This window comes from Bufo bufo, chromosome 1 (genome assembly GCF_905171765.1).
Source record: "Bufo bufo chromosome 1, aBufBuf1.1, whole genome shotgun sequence".
Taxonomy (NCBI): Eukaryota; Metazoa; Chordata; class Amphibia; order Anura; family Bufonidae; genus Bufo; species Bufo bufo.
The window spans coordinates 515,367,548-515,381,892 of NC_053389.1; positions in this window are offsets into that span (position 1 = coordinate 515,367,548).

The following is a 14,345-nucleotide window of genomic DNA, read 5'->3' on the forward strand; positions in this document are numbered from 1 at the left end:
AAATGGATGTATTTCAAAAGGCTGTATTTCAAAAGGCTGTATTTCAAATGGCTGGATCAAACCCCTGTATGTAGAGGGAGTATCTCACAGGGCATGAATCAGTGAATGCCTAAATTAAAAATTTCTTTGTCCAAAATGGCTGTATTTCAAAAGGCTGTATTTCAAATGCCTGAATCAAACCCCTGTATGTAGAGGGTGTTTCTCACAGGGCCAGAATCAGTGTAGGCCTAAATTAAATATTTCTTTGCCCAAAATGGCTGTATTTCAAATGGCTGTATTTCAAATGCATGAATCAAACCCCTGTGTGTAGAGGGAGTATCTCACATGGCATAAACCAGTGTAGGCCTAAATTAAATATTTCTTTGCCCAAAATGGCTGTATTTCAAATGGCTGTATTTCAAATGCCTGAATCAAACCCCTGTATGTAGAGGGGGTATCTTACAGGGCCTGAACTAGTGTAGGCCTAAATTAAATATTTCTTTGCCCAAAATAGCTGTATTTCAAATGGCTGTATTTTAAATGCCTGAATCAAACCCCTGTATGTAAAGGATGTATCTCACACAGCCTGAACCAATGTAGGCCTAAATTAAATATTTCTGTGCACAAAATGGATGTATTTCAAATGGCTGTATTTCAAATGCATGAATCAAACCCCTGTATGTAGAGGGAGTATCTCACAGGGCATGAACCAGTGTAGGCCTAAATTAAATATTTCTTTGCCCAAGATGGCTGTATTTCAAATGGCTGTATTTCAAATGCCTGAATCAAACCCCTGTATGTAGAGGGGGTATCTTACAGGGCCTGAACTAGTGTAGGCCTAAATTAAATATTTCTTTGCCCAAAATAGCTGTATTTCAAATGGCTGTATTTTAAATGCCTGAATCAAACCCCTGTATGTAAAGGGTGTATCTCACACAGCCTAAACCAATGTAGGCCTAAATTAAATATTTCTGTGCACAAAATGGATGTATTTCAAATGGCTGTATTTCAAATGCCTGAATCAAACCCCTGTATAAAAAGGGTGTATCTCACAGGGCCTGAACCAGTGAAGGCCTAAATTAAATATTTCTTTGCCCAAAATGGCTGTATTTCAAATGCCTGAATCAAACCCCTGTATGTATAGAGTGTATCTCAGAGGGCCTGAACCAGTGTAGGCCTAAATTAAATATTTCTTTGCACAAAATGGCTGTATTTCAAATGCCTGAATCAAACCCCTGTATGTAAAAGAAGTATCTCACAGGGCATGAACCAGTGTAGGCCTAAATTAAATATTTCTTTGCCCAAAATGGCAGTATTTTAAATAGCTGTATTTCAAATGCCTGAATCAAACCCCTGTATGTAGAGGGTGTCTCTCACACAGCCTGAACCAGTGTAGGCCTAAATTAAATATTTATTTGCACAAAATGGATGTATATTAAATGGCTGCATTTCAAATGCCTAAATCAAACCCCTGTATGTAGAGGGTGTCTTTCACACAGACTGAACAAGTGTAGGCCTAAATTAAATATTTATTTGCCAAAAATGGCTGTATTTCAAATGCCTGAATCAAACCCCTGTATGTAGAGGGGGTATCTCACAGGACATGAAGCAGTGTAGGCCTAAATTAAATATTTCTTTGCCCAAAATGGCTGTATTTCAAATGCCTAAATCAAACCCCTCTATGTAGCGGGTGTATCTCACACAACCTAAACCAGTGTAGACCTAAATTAAATATTTCTTTGCACAATATGGATGTTTTTCAAATGGCTGTATTTCAAATGCCTGAATCAAACCCCTGTATGTACAGGGAGTATCTCACAGGGCATGAACCACTGTAAGCTTAAATTTTATATTTCTTTGCACAAAATGGCTGTATTTCAAATGCCTGAATTAAACCCCTCTATGTAGAGGGAGTATCTCACAGGGCATGAACCAGTGAAGGCCTAAATTAAATATTTCTTTGCCCAAAATGGCTGTATTTCAAAAGGCTGTATTTCAAAGGCCTGAATCAAACCCCTGTATGTAGAGGATGTATCTCACAGGGCCTAAACCAGTGTAGGCCTAAATTAAATAGTTCTTTACACAAAATGGCTGTATTTCAAATGCCTGAATCAAACCCCTGTATGTAGAGGGGGTATCTCACAGGGCATGAACCAGTGTAGGCCTAAATTAAATATTTCTTTGCCCAAAATGGTTGTATTTCAAATGCCTGAATCAAACCCCTCTATGTAGCGGGTGTATCTCACATAACCTGAACCAGTGTAGGCCTAAATTAAATATTTCTTTGCACAAAATGAATGTATTTCAAATGGCTGTATTTCAAATGCGTGAATCAAACCCCTGTATGTAGAGGGAGTATCTCACAGGGCATGAACCACTGTAAGCCTAGATTTAATATTTCTTTGCACAAAATGGCTGTATTTCAAATTTCTGTATTTCAAATGCCTGAATTAAACCCCTGTATGTAGAGGGAGTATCTCACAGGGCATGAACCAGTGTAGGCCTAAATTAACCTCTTAAGGACATAGGACGTACCGGTACGCCCTATTTCCCGAGTCCTTAAGGACCAAGGACGTACCGGTACGTCCTAACTTTAAATAGGCATTCCGGTGCCCCAGGGGTTAATCTGAACAGGATGCCGGCTGAAATCATTCAGCCGGCATCCTGTCACAACGCCAGGGGGGTCATGTGACCCCCCCGTGTCGGCGATCGCGGCAAACCGCAGGTCAATTCAGACCTGCGGTTTGCTGCGCTTTTTGCAGTTTCTGATCCCCGCGGTCCCTGACCACGGGGATCAGAAACTTTAGAGTGCTTAAAATCAATATTTATCACCCCCCCCTTCACGATTTGATGCCGGCGGGTGGTGTGGGGGGGTGTCGCAGGCGGTGGGGGCGTTGCGGGAGGCGATCCCCCGCCCGCCTCCCCATGAAAGATCGTTGGCTTCTAGTGGTTATACCAGGGTGTCAGCACATTGCTGGCACCCTGGTATAAACGGCTGACATCTGTGCAGATGTCAGCCGTTTAACCCTTTCCATACCGCGTTTAACCCTTTCCATACCCTTGTATGGAAAAAGTTAACTGTCATCGGTCAGGGAGCTCCCTCCCTCTCCATCGGGGGACTGCTGTGCCTTTGCAGACCCCCGATGTAGAGGGAGAGAGCCCCCCGACGACCCCCCCTCAGCCTTGTGCTTACCCTTCCCCGTCTGCAAAGTTGTGGCAGACGGGGAAGGTTCCCATGGCAACAGGACGCCTGCTCAGGCGTCCTGCTGTCCATGGTGCTGAACAGATGTGTGCTAAAAGCATAGATCTGTTCAGTGTAAGTAAAATACAGTACAGTGCAATATATATTGTACTGTACTGTATTATACAGACATCAGACCCACTGGATCTTCAAGAACCAAGTGGGTCTGGGTCAAAAAAAAGTAAAAAAAAAAAGTGAAAAAAACATTTATCACTGAATAAAAAAAAAAAAAAAAAAAATACACTACACATATTAGGTATCGCCGCGTCCGTAACGACCTGATCTATAAAACGGTCATGTTACTTTCCCCGCATGGTGAACGCCATAAAAATAAAAAAATAAAAACTATGAGAAAATTGAAATTTTGCCCACCTTACTTCCCAAAAAAGGTAATAAAAGTGATCAAAAAAGTCGCATGTACGCCAAAATAGTGCCAATCAAACCGTCATCTCATCCCACAAAAAATGAGACCCTACTCAAGATAATCGCCCAAAAACTGAAAAAACTATGGCTCTTAGACTATGGAAACACTAAAACATGATTTTTTTTTTGCTTCAAAAATGAAATCATTGTGTAAAACTTACATAAATAAAAAAAAGTATACATATTAGGTATCGCCGCGTCCGTATCGACCGGCTCTATAAAAATATCACATGACCTAACCCCTCAGGTGACCACCGTAAAAAAATAAAAATAAAAACGGTGTAAAAAAAGCAATTTTTTGCCATCTTATGTCACAAAAAGTGTAATAGCAAGCCATCAAAAATTCATATGCACCCCAAAATAGTGCCAATCAAACCGTCATCTCATCCCTCAAAAAATGAGACCCTACTCAAGATAATCTCCCAAAAACTGAAAAAACTATGACTATGGAGACACTAAAACATTTTTTTGGTTTTAAAAATGAAATCATTGTGTAAAACTTACATAAATAAAAAAAATTGTATACATATTAGGTATCGCCGCGTCCGTGACAACCTGCTCTATAAAGTTACCACATGATCTAACCTGTCAGATGAATTTTGTAAATAACAAAAAAAAAAACGTGCCGAAAAAGCTATTTCTTGTTACCTTGCCGCACAAAAAGTGTAATATAGAGCAACCAAAAATCATATGTACCCTAAACTAGTACCAACAAAACTGCCACCCTATCCCTTAGTTTCTAAAATGGAGTCACTTTTTTGGAGTTTCTACTCTAGGGGTGCATCAGGGGGGCTTCAAATGGGACATGGTGTAAAAAAAAACAGTCCAGCAAAACCTGCTTTCCAAAAACCGTATGGCATTCCTTTCCTTCTGCGCCCTGCCGTGTGCCCATACAGCGGTTTACGACCACATATGGGGTGTTTCTGTAAACTACAGAATCAGGGCCATAAATAATGAGTTTTGTTTGGCTGTTAACCCTTGCTTTGTAACTGGAAAAAAAATATTAAAATGGAAAATCTGCCAAAAATGTGAAATTTTGAAATTGTGTCTCTATTTTCCATTAAACCTTGTGCAACACCTAAAGGGATAACAAAGTTTGTAAAATCAGTTTTGAATACCTTGAGGGGTGTAGTTTCTTAGATGGGGTCACTTTTATGGAGTTTCTACTCCAGGGGTGCATCAGGGGGGCTTCAATTGGTACATTTTGTCAAAAAAACAGTCCAGCAAAATTAGCCCTCCAAAAACCAAACGGCGCACCTTTCACTCTACGCCCCGCTATGTGGCCGTACAGTAGTTTACGGCCACATATGGGGTGTTTCTGTAAACAGCAGAGTCAGGGCAATAAAGATACAGTCTTGTTTGGCTGTTAACCCTTGCTTTGTTTGTGGAAAAAATGGGTTAAATTGAAAATTAGGCAAAAAAATGAAATTCTCAAATTTCATCCCCATTTGCTAATAACTCTTGTGCAACACCTAAAGGGTTAACGACGTATGTAAAATCAGTTTTGAATGCCTTGAGGGGTGTAGTTTCTTAGATGGGGTCACTTTTAGGGAGTTTCTCCTCTAGGGGTGCATCAGGGGGCTTCAAATGGGACATGGTGTAAATAAACCAGTCCATAAAAATCAGCCTTCCAAAAACCATACGGCGCACCTTTCCCTCTACGCCCTACTGTGTGCCCGTACAGTAGTTTACGGCCCCATATTGGGTGTTTCTGTAAACGGCAGAGTCAGGGCAATAAAGATACAATCTTGTTTGGCTGTTAACCCTTGCTTTGTTAGTGGAAAAAATGGGTTAAAATGAAAAATTAGACAAAAAAATGAAATTCTCAAATTTCCTCCCCATTTGCCAATAACTCTTGTGCAACACCTAAAGGGTTAACAATGTATGCAAAATCAGTTTTGAATACCTTAAGGGCTGTAGTTTCTTAGATGGGGTCATTTTTGGGTGGTTTCTATTATGTAAGCCTCGCAAATCGACTTCAGACCTGAACTGGTCCCTAAAAATTTAGTTTTTGTAAATTTCTGAAAAATTTCAAGATTTGCTTCTAAACTTCTAAGCCTTATAACATCCCCAAAAAATGAAATATAATTCCCAAAATAATTCAAACATGAAGTAGACATATGGGGAATGTAAAGTCATCACAATTTTTTGGGGTATTACTATGTATTACAGAAGTAGAGAAACTGAAACTTTGAAATTTGCTAATTTTTCCAAATTTTGGGTAAATTAGGTATTTTTTTGTGAAAAAAAAATAAATTTTTTGACTTCATTTTACCAGTGTCATGAAGTACAATATGTGATGAAAAAACAATCTCAGAATGGCCTGGATAAGTCAAAGCGTTTTAAAGTTATTAGCACTTAAAGTGACACTGGTCAGATTTCCAAAAAATGGCCTGGTCCTTAAGGTGAAAATGAGCCCGATCCCTAAGGGGTTAAATATTTCTTTGCACAAAATGGATGTATTTTTTAAATGGCTGTATTTCCAATGCCTGAATCAAACCCCTGTATGTAGAGGGAGTATCTCACAGGGCATGAACCAGTGTATGCCTGAATTCAATATTTGTGCACCAAATCTTGGTATTTAAAATCTCTGAATGTAACCCACATGTATTAAGGGTGTATCTCACAATGACATCTGCATCAAAGGCTGCCAACTACATTTTTTGTGCCCAAACAAGTGTTTGTTTAACAACTGAATTTGACAGCAGTATATAAGCCTGTAATTTTACACGTGCTGAACCTGCAAGGCTTGAAAATAGTGTTTTTTGTCAAAAAAGTGTGTTTTTAAAACCCCAGAAAATGATGGGTGTATTTCTAGCTTAAATTGCACACTGACTAATCAAGATGTTGTAGATTGCCAAAAAAGTGTTTTTTTGGTAACAGAATAGGAAAGTTCTCTATCAGTTCAGTATGTTAGGGCTCCAAGCCTATAGAAGACTGAAAAATGGAATTCTAGAGCATTTCATCTTAAAGTCACAGTTACATATATGGCTATGGGTAAATGCATTGTTTATAAAGATAACAAACATCCTGTTTAAAAACAATTTGCATTTCTCTGATTTTTTATGCCTTTAAAATAAAACAAATATTCCAAAAATTAGCCCTTATTGAAGACACATGCCTGTTTTGTGTGTGTTTTGATACAACTACTGTAGTATCGAAAGAAGCAATGTCTTACAAACTGTCCAAGCATTATCCTTAATTGGGGGCATCATTGATACCAGCTGAAATAAATTATAATGCTGCTGATTACAAATTGTTACATATTAAGCTGGCATAGGAAGAATGACAGTTTACCTATTTATTCCCTTTTTGGATCACAAGAATTTAGTATCTCAGAATTGCAAGTTCTTCTATGCCTGGAGCAAGCCATCTATTTCCATTTTTTTCTAAACCTGGAGCTCAGTTTTGATGGACAGACTTGCCAGTTGTTCAGAATAAATCAGTCATTTTTGTGGTTATTGATTGTCTTAGAAACATTTCTTACTTCTTACAAACCCATAATACAAAATATCTGATGATTTTCTTACTTTTCTTCTGATAAGTGGATTTGTGGTTAGCCCATAGAAGAATTTTTATACTATACCTCTGTTTATTGTTTCACCAATCAAATTCCATATTTTGCTAAATACTGCTTCCATCCCACTATAATCACAGGCCTAGAAAGGAAAGTATTTCAAGCATAACATTGACAGTTTCCTGCAATTCCTAAAACAGGCTCAGGAATGTCACAATATCCATACCTATGGAAAATACTGTGCAACATCACAAATCATTAAAGAAAAATAACAAATGGCCCCATTATAAAAGCAGACAATTCAATGAATATATCAAACCTGAAAATAAAAGGTGCATTTTAGGTTCACTGTATTTAAGGAAAGTACTGCACAAATCAGTCTGGTAGCCTGGGCAACCATGACCTGAGTATATGACCAGTGGGACTAAGGGTGAACAGTGGAAACCATGGACTCTACAACCCAGGTTAGCCTATGCCAAGATGGTTAGACTACACTTGTAAAACACCTAAGTTCAACTTAGTCATACCTCTGATTATATTAGTCTGTATGCCTGTTAGAAAGAGCTACCATTTGTATATTGAATGCCAGCTGGCTAGGAACAGGATCCAGTTACACTCATGGCCTAGAATAACAACAGGGTGAAACATTATGTATAAGGAAGGAGATTTCAAGGAAACTGCCATCTTGCTTAGGGCATCAAAGCAAGTTTAGTCTGAAAGCAAAACCAGGATTATGAGAGAAGTCTGTAAGAACTCCAGAGTTTAATCACATAGCCTACAGATACTGTAGCTCTACTATTGATGCAAAAAGGGATATCACTCTAACTATACATATTAGACCTACTGTAGATATGAGATGAACCAAGTGAAAACATTCACCAGGGTCATGAAGATAACTTGAAGCTTTATTGCTAGTAAGTAGTGTTGAGCGAACAGTTCGAGCATAGTTCGGGTCCGTACCGAATTTTGGGGTGTTCGTGACACGGACCCGAACCCGAACTTTTTCGTAAAAGTTCGGGTTCGTCGTTCGGCATGTATTTTGGCGCATTTTGAAAGGCTGCAAAGCAGCCAATCAACATGCATCATACTACTTGCCCTAAGATGCCATCGCAGCCATGCCTACTATTGGCAAGGCTGTGATTGGCCAAGTGCAGCATGTGACTCAGCCTCTTTATAAGCTTGTGCGCACGTCGGGACGTGCTCACTCCCGATGTGAATAGAACAGGGATAGACACAGCTGATGCTAGGGCGAGAATAGGCAGGGATAATTGAATAACTGGAAGCAAATTTCTCTCCTTCACCTGTGATTCATCTGAACAACTGCAGCTGAGCTGCTTTTTTGATAGGGATTGGCTATTTTTAGAGTGGCCAGAGTGATTTTTCCATCCACATGTACCTGGGCTGACCGCCGGCCGCCATTTTGCGACTTGTAGTGCTGCAGCAGAAGCTGCCACAGTGTGCATTCCAAAGCTCCAAACAAGTCAGACATCTACACCTGGGATTCAGACCAATAGCGATTTAGCAGCACAGTCCAAGGCTATTTTTTTTAAAGGTTGTGCAGACCATTTTGTGGCACATGTTACTGGGCTGATAGGCGGCGGCCATCTTGGGACTAGTGCTGCAGCACAATCTCTCCCAACGTCCATTAATCACTTGTAATAGTGGTCTGTGCCATAGAAATCCTACATCAGGGACTTGGGTGTGCTTGTGTCACCCCTACTAATACCAGTCCACCTGTAATCCATACAGTGAAAAGCCATAAAGTATTCCAGTGAGGGAATTTTTTTTTTATTTAAAAAAGGCCAAGTTAGTTTATCTGGCGTTCAATATACTAGATACAGTTAGGCCTGCGTTTCATACATCTGGAATTAGCAAACTAATGTGCTGGGGTTGGGAAAACATATATGTACCCATACTAGAATCTGTCAAAGAAAGCGGTACTCACATATAACAGTCATTCCATCTGTAATCCATACAGTCAAAAGACTGAAAGTATTCCAGTGAGGGGATTTTTTTTATTTAAAAAAGGCCAAGTTAGTTTATCTGGCGTTCAATATACTAGATACAGTTAGGCCTGCGTTTCATACATCTGGAATTAGCAAACTAATGTGCTGGGGTTGGGAAAACATATATGTACCCATACTAGAATCTGTCAAAGAAAGCGGTACTCACATATAACAGTCATTCCATCTGTAATCCATACAGTCAAAAGACTGAAAGTATTCCAGTGAGGGGATTTTTTTTATTTAAAAAAGGCCAAGTTAGTTTATTTGGCGTTCAATATACTAGATACAGTTAGGCCTGCGTTTCATACATCTGGAATTAGCAAACTAATGTGCTGGGGTTGGGAAAACATATATGTACCCATACTAGAATCTGTCAAAGAAAGCGGTACTCACATATAACAGTCATTCCATCTGTAATCCATACAGTCAAAAGACTGAAAGTATTCCAGTGAGGGGATTTTGCTTATAAAAAATAATATATTTCATTGTGGTGCGAGTTGAATCGCAACAATGAAGAAAAATACTATTAAGGGACGAGGACGCGGTCGTGGTGGTGTCCGTGGAGCCTCTGTTGCTGGTAGAGGACGTGGCCGTTCGGCCCCAGGCGCACACAGTAGGGAACGAACTCCCTCAACTAGCCGGCAGAATGTACCGCAATATCTCGTGGGGCCCAATGCCGCTCTTAGGATGGTAAGGCCTGAGCAGGTACAGGCATTAATCGATTGGGTGGCCGACAGTGCTTCCAGCACGTTCACCACATGGTCTTCCACCCAGTCTTCTGCGGAAAGCGCACAGGTGGCACCTGAAAACCAAGCCCATCAGTCTGTCACATCACCCCCAAGCATATCAGGGAAACGGTCTGAGCCACAAATTATGCAGCAGTCTCTTCTTCTGTTTGAAGACTATGTTTCCAGGGTTTCCCAGGGGCGTCCACCTAGCCCTTCCCCAGTGGAGGAAGACATACCATGCACTGACGCACAACCACTTATGTCTCCAGATGAAGAGGACATGGGAATACCACCACAGCAGAGTCACCGACTCTCTGATGATGACGAAACACAGGTGCCCACTGCCGCGTCTTTTTGCAGTGTGCAGACTGAACAGGAGGAGGTCAGGGAGGGAGACTGGGTGGAAGACGATGCAGAGGACGATGAGGTCTTAGACCCCACATGGACTGAAGGTCGTGGCGATGACTTTCACAGTTCAGAGGAAGAGGTAGTGGTGAGACCGAGACAACAGCGAAGCCAAAGAGGGAGCAGGGGGCCAAAGCAGACGAGCCGCCGCCCCCAGAGTTCGCCTGCTACTGGACATCGCCAACAGGGACCCAGCCCCACAAAGGCAGCTTCAAAGAGTTCCCTGGCATGGCACTTCTTTAAACAATGTCCTACCGACAAGACCCGAGTGACTTGCACGCTCTGCCATCAGAGCCTGAGGCGAGGCATTAACGTTCTGAACCTCAGCACAACCTGCATGACCAGGCATCTACATGCAAAGCATGAACTGCAGTGGGGTACACACCTTAAAAACCAGGCACTCGCTGAGGCTCCCCCTGCTCCCTCTACCGCTGCTGCCTCGGCTTCCGCCTCGAGAGGAATGTTGCCACCTGCCGAGCAGCAAACAGAGGATGTGCCACCGACACCACCACCACCGCCACCGTCAACTAGCGTCTCCACTATATCACACAGCAGCGTTCAGCTCTCAATATCTCAAACCTTAGAGAGGAAGCGCAAATTCCCCCCGAGTCACCCTCGAGCCCTTGGCCTGAACGCCAGCATTTCTAAACTGCTGGCCTTTGAAATGCTGTCATTCCGGCTGGTGGACACAGACAGCTTCAAACAGCTGATGGCCATGGCTGTCCCGCAGTATGTGGTTCCCAGCCGCCACTACTTCTCCAAGACAGCCGTGCCTTCCCTGCACATGCAAGTGTCCGATAAAATCAAGTGTGCACTGCGCAACGCCATTTGTGGCAAGGTCCACCTAACCACAGATACGTGGACCAGTAAGCACGGCCAGGGACGCTATATCTCACTAACTGCACACTGGATGAATGTAGTGGCGGCTGGGCCCCCGGCGGACAGTTCCTTGGCGCACGTCCTTCCGCCCCCTAGGATCGCAGGGCATCATTCTCTGCCTCCTGTAGCCTCCTCCTCCTACTCGGCTTCCTCCTCCACTGCTTCCACCAGCTCATCCGGTCAGCCACACACCTTCACCACCAACTTCAGCACAGCCCGGGGTAAACGTCAGCAGGCCATTCTGAAACTCATATGTTTGGGGGACAGGCCCCACAGCGCAAAGGAGTTGTGGCGGGGTATTGAACAACAGACCGACGAGTGGTTTCTGCCGGTGGGCCTCAAGCCAGGCCTGGTGGTATGCGATAATGGGCGAAATCTCGTGGCAGCTCTGGGACTAGCCGGTTTGACGCACATCCCTTGCCTGGCGCATGTGCTGAACTTGGTGGTGCAGAGGTTCATTCACCACTACCCCAACATGTCAGAGCTGCTGCATAAAGTGCGGGCCGTCTGTGCGCGCTTCCGCCGTTCACATCCTGCCGCTGCTCGCCTGTCTGCGCTACAGCGGAACTTCGGCCTTCCCGCTCACCGCCTCATATGCGACGTGCCCACCCGGTGGAACTCCACCTTGCACATGCTGGAGAGACTGTGCGAGCAGCAGCAGGCCATAGTGGAGTTTCAGCTGCAGCACGCTCGCGTCAGTCGTACTGCCGAACAGCACCACTTCACCACCAATGATTGGGCCTCCATGCGAGACCTGTGTGCCCTGCTGCGCTGTTTCGAGTACTCCACCAACATGGCCAGTGGCGATGACACTGTTATCAGCGTTACAATACCACTTCTAAGTCTCCTTGAGAAAACACTTAGGGCAATGATGTTAGAGGAGGTGGCCCATGTGGAGGAGGAGGAGGAGGATGAGGGCTCGTTTCTAACACTTTCGGGCCAGTCTGTTCGAAGTGGCTCAGAGGGAGGTTTGTTTAAGCAGCAGAGGACAGGTTCACAAGTCGACAGCCAAGGCACTGTACTGGAGGACGAGGAGGATGAGGAGGAGGAGGTGGAGGGGGACGAGGATGACGCAAGTTCACAGCGGGCTGGCAGCCCAGGCCCATCACTGGTGCGTGGCTGGGGGGATACGGTGGACGATGACGATACGCCTCCCACAGAGGACAGCTTGTCCTTACCCATGGGTAGCCTGGCCCACATGAGCGAATATATGCTCCAATGCCTGCGCAACGACAGCAGAGTTGCCCACGTTTTAACGTGTGCAGACTACTGGGTGGCCACCCTGCTGGATCCCCGGTATAAAGACAATGTGCCCACTTTAATTCCTGAACTGGAGCGCGACCGTAAGATGCGCGAGTACAAGCGCACGCTGATAGAGGCGCTCTTGAGAGCATTCCCACATGTCACAGGTGAACAGGTGGAAGGTGAAGGCAGAGGAGTGGCAAGAGGTCGCCAACGCAGCTGTGTCACGGCCAGCTCATCTGAGGGCAGGGTTAGCATGGCAGAAATGTGGAAAAGTTTTGTCTCCACGCCACAGCTATCTGCACCGACACCTGATACGGAACGTGTTAGCAGGAGGCAGCATTTCACTAACATGGTTGAACAGTATGTCTGCACACCCCTCCACATCCTGACGGATGGTTCGGCCCCATTCAACTACTGGGTTTCGAAATTGTCCACGTGGCCAGAGTTAGCATGTTATGCCTTGGAGGTGCTTTCCTGCCCGGCGGCCAGCGTTTTATCTGAACGCGTATTCAGCACGGCAGGGGGCGTCATTACTGACAAGCGCAGCCGCCTGTCCACAGCCAACGTGGACAAGCTGACCTTCATAAAGATGAACCAGGCATGGATCCCACAGGACCTGTCCCTCCCTTGTGCAGAGTAGTCCTTATTAACTGCCTAAAACATGTCTTGTTGTGCTACGGGCCACTTCTTTATTTGATACAAATTTTATGAAACCCACAGTTGAATGAAACTCTTCTCTGTCTGGGCGCCGGGGCCTAACCAGATGAAAGTGGCCGGTTAAACTAACGGGTGACATGAAGCCATAACCTCTGCCATGCTACCTCTGTCTTCTGTCTGGGTGCTGAGGCCTAAGTCAAATAAAGCGGTCTTCTGCTGTGCTGGGGGATATGAAGCTAATCTCTGACCTCTCTCCTCTGTCTGGGTCCAAAGGCCTAAATCACTGAAAGAGGCCTTCTCCTGTGGTGTGTGATATGATGCCAGAATATGTGCTGTGGGGCCTCTCTCCTCTTCCTGGGTGCAGGGGTCAAATAAACTAAATTGTGGCCTACTCCTGTGGTGGTTGATATGATGCCTGATTCTCTGATGTGGAACCTCTCTCCTCTGTTTGGGTGAAGGGGTCAAAGTAACTAAATGGTGGCTTCTCCTGTGGTGGCTGATATGATGCCAGAATATGTGCTGTGGTGCCTCTCTCCTCTTCCTGGGTGCAGGGGTCAAAGTAACTAAATGGTGGCTTCTCCTGTGGTGGCTGATATGATGCCAGAATATGTGCTGTGGGGCCTCTCTCCTCTTCCTGGGTGCAGGGGTCAAAGTAACTCAATGGTGGCTTCTCCTGTGGTGGCTGATATGATGCCAGAATATGTGCTGTGGTGCCTCTCTCCTCTGTCTGGGTCCAAAGGCCTCAAATCACTGAAAGAGGCCTTCTCCTGTGGTGTGTGATATGATGCCTGAATATGTGCTGTGGTGCCTCTCTCCTCTTCCTGGGTGCGGGGGTCAAAGTAACTCAATGGTGGCTTCTCCTGTGGTGGCTGATATGATGCCAGAATATGTGCTGTGGTGCCTCTCTCCTCTTCCTGGGTGCGGGGGTCAAAGTAACTCAATGGTGGCTTCTCCTGTGGTGGCTGATATGATGCCAGAATATGTGCTGTGGGGCCTCTCTCCTCTTCCTGGGTGCAGGGGTCAAAGTAACTCAATGGTGGCTTCTCCTGTGGTGGTTAGTATGATGCCAGAATATGTGCTGTGGGGCCTCTCTCCTCTTCCTGGGTGCGGGGGTCAAAGTAACTCAATGGTGGCTTCTCCTGTGGTGGCTGATATGATGCCAGAATATGTGCTGTGGGGCCTCTCTCCTCTTCCTGGGTGCAGGGGTCAAAGTAACTCAATGGTGGCTTCTCCTGTGGTGGTTAGTATGATGCCAGAATATGTGC